Source organism: Chiloscyllium plagiosum, chromosome 33, assembly GCF_004010195.1.
Source record: "Chiloscyllium plagiosum isolate BGI_BamShark_2017 chromosome 33, ASM401019v2, whole genome shotgun sequence".
In the NCBI taxonomy this organism is placed as follows: domain Eukaryota; kingdom Metazoa; phylum Chordata; class Chondrichthyes; order Orectolobiformes; family Hemiscylliidae; genus Chiloscyllium; species Chiloscyllium plagiosum.
Window position 1 is genome coordinate 27,553,022 of NC_057742.1, and position 7,043 is coordinate 27,560,064.

At 40.0% G+C, this 7,043-nt stretch overlaps 1 pseudogene; it reads right to left on the bottom strand.

Annotated features, from left to right (window-relative positions):
• Positions 1-3,317: 3,317 nt before the first annotated feature.
• Positions 3,318-3,448, bottom strand: LOC122540058 (annotated as a pseudogene).
• Positions 3,449-7,043: the final 3,595 nt, after the last annotated feature.

The following is a 7,043-nucleotide window of genomic DNA, read 5'->3' on the forward strand; positions in this document are numbered from 1 at the left end:
GACAATCATGCATCACATTATTCATCATCTAATCTCTGATGCACTCAGTGTGAATATTTGCGTACTGATCACCACCTGTCAAACATAAATCAATGGGTTAGAGACTAGGACATGAGTGCAATCATGAGGGAGATATCGCAACAATGCAGCACTGTTAGAATGGTACCTCGATGTGTTCTTTACAGTGGGTGGCGTTTCAGCTTTATTTTAGACAAAACTTAGAAGTAACAGATCTGAACATCAAGAACAATTGGGATACAGATCACCAAAACTGCCATTTGGGAGCAAGAGTTGTCAAACACACAGTGAGACAAGTGAATGAACATTACAGAGGCTTCAGGGCATACATGACATCTTCTGAATGTCTTTTCCAGTTGGTAGGAGATGTCCCTCTGACCTCTCCTGACAGTTGACATTATGATGGCGCACACGCTAGTTGATTTATTTGGGTCTTAATGTCAAGCTGGCAGGATTTACAGGGCAGCTTCCACTAAAGCAGGAATTCATGAAATGTTTCTTTGTGAGCTCAACCAATGCTATAACTTAACTGCTATTCTGCCCTATTATAAGCATAAAGTTTCGATACACTCTAATTACATGCTGATTAGTTTTACATGTGGCTTCAGGCTGACTGCTTTGTGCCATTGTAAGAGACTGGGCTCTTCCTCAGCCAAATGATCTCATTAGCAGTTGGTGTTGGCAACTGAGGGATTTGGTCCACAGTGGTCAAGCAGGAAACAGATCATCAATGCAAATGAGAGACAAGACAAATGTTGTAAATCTAATATCTGAATCCTAAACAAGATATCACTGACACGTGTTCGAGCATCTGAATCACTGACATGCACTTTACCATCAAAGAATGGGAAATTTTTTAGTTATATGTTGCTTTATGGGCTAACATCTTAGAAAAATACGTTTCGATTTAGCAGCTTGTCCCATGTGAGAGTTTGAATTTTTCATCTGTTTAATCCTGGGGGGATTGCTTAACAATTCAATAAATGGACATGTAAAATTCTACTTCCTTTATTAAAAAATGTTCAGTTTCACAGTTGGAATCCTATAAACTTCCACAATACTACTGCAAGATAACATAATAAAATTGTAACAGGTAAAAGACCACTAATATCATATCTCCCTGTAGAATACATTCCAGCCATTTTTAGTGACTCCGTTACCAGGATGTCCTATTCCTCCCATACCCGTTAAATGAAGAATGAAGCCCTTTTTACAGACAGCATCTCTTCGCATTCATCATTAGATGCATACAGAAAAACATTTGTGCTGGTTGTATTTCTGAAAGCTTAAAAGTGTTAACATGTTAATGATGTCTGACTCTGTATATAAGAAGGGAATCAGACTACATTAAACAATCAACTGGAACTCCTTGTGGGCGGCACGGTAGCACAGTGGTTAGCACTGCTGCCTCACAGCGCCAGAGACCCGGGTTCATTTCCCACCTCAGGCGACTGACTGTGTGGAGTTTACACGTTCTCCCCGTGTCTGCGTGGGTTTCCTCCAGGTGCTCCGGTTTCCTCCCACAGTCCAAAGATGTGCAGGGTCAGGTGAATTGGCCATGCTAAGTTGCTCGTAGTGTTAGGAAGGGGTAAATGTAAGGGTATGGGTGGCTTTCGCTTCGGCGGGTCGGTGTGGACTTGTTGGGCCGAAGGGCCTGTTTCCACACTGTAATGTAATGTAATCTAATCTAATCCTTTTGGAGACAGATGGGGATCATTATGTCTTCAGGCAACAGTGTAAAATAGTTGATAGAAGGGTAAGGTAAGGAACAGCCAAGCCGAGGTTAATGTTGTATTTCATATGATTCAAAGGGAAGCATATTTACTAAAAACAAGGGCCAATATGCCCACAAAGAGATAACGTAGAATACTGACGGTGGCTATGGTTCGTTTTGAATTATGTTTTATCGTGTGGTGGAAGAACAGAACGTTATTTTAGATATGCCGTTCTCCCAAATATATGCTGCTCAAGTGCAATGCCTCTTCTGCAAGACCTACGTTACAGCGAACGATTTTGTTGCAACCAGTGAGATAGAATCACAACACCTCTAAGTCCTTTTAACGTGCAGCCATGCTTTTCTCCAAGTAAAAAGCAGTTAACGTTTTTCACCAGAAATAACAAGGAGTCAATTACAAAGTTTTTTCAAGTGAAAGAAAGATCTACAGTTGAGCCTTTCAACCTCATCCACCATGAGGTGATGCCTGTGCTGTGAAATCTTACTGAATACAACAGAAACGTAACATGAAGTTTGAACACACAGGCAGTCCAAAGATCATGAAGCAAGGATTCTTTATTCCAGCAGCAACAGGTCATTACAAACATAAAGAGATATTAAGGATAAACCAGGAACTCTTTAGTAGAGATATATATGAAGTTAGGACTTCCTTTCACTGTCTGTTTCTTGCTTCCACCAAAGACGTACTATTTTTTCCCTACAAGAATCTATTCAATAGCCTAAGAATCCCTCCATCATCATCATCATCATCATCACCACCTACTGTTGGAGGTCCCATTATGGAGGCAAGGTTCCAAGCTCACATGTTAAACTTGTAAACCAACTGAGATATGGGGGGGCCTTTTCACACTTCCCAGGAGGAAATGCTAACTGATTTCCATGTTCTTGTGGGGGGGATGTTATTAATTTCAGCTGAGAGTGTTATTTTTTATTAATTTGCGTTCAGTCCATGAACTTGTGTGTTGAAGTGATGCTTGTGGCCATACTTAAGTTAGTTTTTTTTGGATCCCTTTTAAGCCCATTTCAGCCCATGGAAGTCTCAGGTATGAAATCAGATGATGGGATTCAAATATCAGTCATCCTTATTTTATATAATTGTGCCAATACATTTACATTTTATCTTCACGCAAAGCTAATTTCTTTCTCTTTGTAGATCATGTATGTCACTGGTATTAATCCCTTTGCTCTACATTTTCCATCTTTACATCTCCTGGACAAGGCAATCACAGCCTGATACATTACTGCTAACTTCATTGCAATGGAAGTCATTACCAGCTAAAGGACATGAGCAGTCCATGATTATTTAGCTCATAACTTGCATCTTCCTCTGGAGAAGTCTTTATCTCCCTACATTACATCCCTTTTGATTTAAAGGAGATGAAGACTCAGCTTCAATATTATAATAAGCCTTTCTCATATGATAGTCATGACATGCTATATTTCGCCAGCATGCTGTTTGCTCTCCTCGGCTCCGTATGAGTATAACATCTCAAAAAAAGGCATATTCATGACTTCTGCATTCTGATGAAGGCGCTCAGTATGTTAACTCTTGCTTTCTCACTACAGATGCAGCCAGACCTGCTGAGTTTCTTCAATTTTTCTGTTTTTGCAACCACTTCTAGATGCGCAATGGGATAGCCTCACCTTGGGAGAACCACCTTAGTGATCATGGTATCTCCCCTGCCAGGTAACTATGTATTATTAATTATGTGTACATTCAGGAAAATAATAATTTAAGGATTATAACAAAAAGTTCTTGTACCTACTATTTGCTTTTTTAAAATTGTTCTCACTTGTCTTTTTCAGTTCTTCTTTATATTCCTTACCACTCTATTTCTTTGTTTTATTTAAACACACTCCTCATAATCACTGTTAATTGATTTTCATGATCTGAAATAGCCTATGTTTAATAGGGAGCTTGGATGTCTCTGAAGGAAAAAGAATTTCAGAGAATGTTGAAACTTAGCCTCTAACCGGCGACACTTAAAACCAGCAACACTGGATCAGATCTGTTGGATTGTAAGTAGGAAAAGCCCAACTACTCACTTACATTAGTCCATTGGACGTCAACTCCATTAAAGACCTCGCCCTTACCTCAAGCATTTGATACCATACAAGTCCTAAAACAAGGCTAGAAATGAGAACTTTGTAAGCAACAGGCTTAACACTATAGAATGTCTCTAGGTTTACACACAATGGAACAGCACCATCAAATCAGTATGTTTATCATGTGTTTTAGGCCCATAAACTAATGACTAGTAAGACAGTACATAAATAAATTAGCACACAGCATGATGCTTTGATGAAAGCCTTTGATTTTTATTTTAAACCCAAAAGAAGCTTGATGATAGAACAAGCAAGGTTTAATCTACAGTATCCGTCTCTGGGAGATTCAAAAAAGCTCTTGCAATAGATTTATGTCATCTAGCACAATGTTGCATGTACAGAGATTTGAAGGATGAATTAATTAGAGACTTTACAGTAGTTGATGTGAAGGGAGAGAAGTTGTATAATCTCCTTCAATCCAAAGAGAGAACTTATTGTTGGAGCAGACAATCCAATTCAGCACATAGGCAGAAATCAGGGCCCAAGGTCAGTCAGGACTGTGAGGAAACATTAAGCATTCTTCTAAAATGATCCAATTGTTATGCTCCAAGATGGCACTGCCACCCTTTCAAAAAATCACCAAGACATCAAATGAAAGGGAATAAATGTTATTGACACTGAAGCAGTCTATGACCATACGCCAAGGCTGGACAGCATCCAGGTTGCATGGATAATTGGCAAGTGATCTTCATACCATAGGCATAGATAAAGGCTATTTCCAACAAGAAATAATCTAACCATCACCCTTGGATGTCTATTAACATTTCCATTGTTAAAATCCCCTGTCAACAACTTGGTGGTTACCATCAATCAGAAATCGAATTGGCCTAGCTATATAAATACTGTCTTTAGTACAGAAGGCCAGAAGCTAGACATTTGACAGCAAGCAACTCATCCACTGTCTCCCCAAAGACTATCTAAAGACACAATACAAGAGTGTGATAGAATACAGTGCATTTGCCTGGATGAGTACAGCTTCAGCAATATTCAGGAGGTTGTTTCTACCCAGTACAGAGCAGCCTGCTTGATTGGCACCACATCCACTACCTTCAAAACGCACTCCCTTCCTCATCAATGCACAATTGCAGCATCTAGATGATGTTATTACAATAACTCAACAAGGCTCCTCTGAAACCACCTTCCAAACTCACAATGCCTTTCATCTTGAAATGCATCAGATACATTGGTACACTACCACTTGCAAGTTCTTTTCTAAGCCAAACACCATCCTGACTTGCCACTATATATTTATTTCTTGACTGTCACTGGGCCAAAATTCTAGAACTTCCTTCCCAACTTCACAGTGGATGTTCCCACACCTCAAGGAGTACAGCAGCGCAAGAAGACAGCTCACTAGCACCTCCTCCAGGACATTCAGAGTTAATACATGCTTGCCCCACCAGCAATTCCCACATCCCATGAACACAAACAAAATCAATGCAGGAGGTCCTCAGGACCAACTGTCTTTAGCTTCTTCATCAAAAAACTTTCTTCCATCATAAGGTTACAAATGGGGATGTTCACATGTGATTGCACAATGTTCAGCACCATCTGTGAATCCTCAGACACTGAAGCAGTCCAAATCCATGTGCAGCAAGACCGGGACAAAACCCAAGTCATAAGTAACATTCATACCACACAAAGGACACATTGGCAACAAGAGAGACTCTAAATATCACCTCTTGCCATTCAACAGCATTAGGATTGCTGAGACTTCCCCCTCACCCCCAACATCAAAATCCTGCTATTTATCATTGTCCAGACACTGCACTGGCCCAGCTATTTAAATATCATGGCTACAAGAATGGGAAAAGGGCAAGGAATTCTGCCTTCTTTCTTGCCCATGTTTCCAAGGTGTAAGTCAGGACTATAGTGGATAGTTTCTACTGGAATGGATGAGTGCAATTATCCTGTATGGTAATAGATAACCAATACAAACATCACTCATTGTACATTGTGAATGTTCATGAAAGCGCCTGTGTCCACCCCTTTTGGTCCTGAGTGATGTCCAATATTTCTCAGATACCCAGGAAGGGGAAGATGCCTCGAAAATGTGAACAACAAGTCAAGCTAGCTGTCTTACACTGCTACCATGCAGCAAACCCATGAACGATTTTCTCCACTAACAATATGTTGCCGTCAAGCTCCAAAGACTTTTTACCTGCCACATAAATTGTACACCTTAGTCATTGCATAAATAAATCCTACAGAGATTTCACAGCAGATATCTACTTATCACAAGGTGCAGAGCAACAACACATCAATCAATGTGGTGGCCAAGCATTTCAAAAGACATAAAAGCATATAGGATTACATTTTGTCATGGAAAATGTGTGCAAAATACACCAAGTGCAAAAGAAGTCAATGACTTCATCAAGATTTCTGGAAAGGTCATGGGAAAGGCTAGCAATGCATTTGTTCAGTTTTAAAGGATATGTGTTGGTACATCTCAGTGAGTACTATTCAAGATGCATTGAAGTGGATAAACTTCAATGAAACGCACCAGACTCAGCGATGAGTACACTTACCGATTTTTATGATGCATGGTTTCCCAGAATAAATAACATCAGACAATGGACTTCAATTCATGAATGAGGAATGCAGGAAATTTGGAGCCAGGTATTAACCAGCAGGCAAAATTCTCCACGTTATCCTCATTCACAGGAAGAGACAGAAAGACTGTCAAGTCTATGAGGTCCAGAATGTGAAATCCCTGACACCTAAGAAACCAGACTGGGAATTAGCTCGACAATTTATAGAGCAAGACTATTAAACAATGGGCACCTTCCAGAGAAATTGGTCATAGCGATTCTAAAAATGGAAGTACCAGTTTTAGAACACAAATTCAAAACAAATATAACCACTCAAAAGCATGAAAAGAAGATACAATCAGCAAGCCAGCATTGGTGGTACAACCCTACACACAAGGTGAAAATCTGTCAATCTTAAAAACCAGTGCAGAAAGTCTGGCTAAGGAACAGAAGCCATGGTCATCAGACAATCTGATCAACCAAGATCATATGTTAGATAAAAACAATGACTGCAGATGCTGGAAACCAGATTCTGGATTAGTGGTGCTGGAAGAGCACAGCAGTTCAGGCAGCATCCAAGGAGCAGTGAAATCGACATTTCGGGCAAAAACCCTTCATCAGGAATAAAGGCAGTGAGCCTGAAGCGTGGAGAG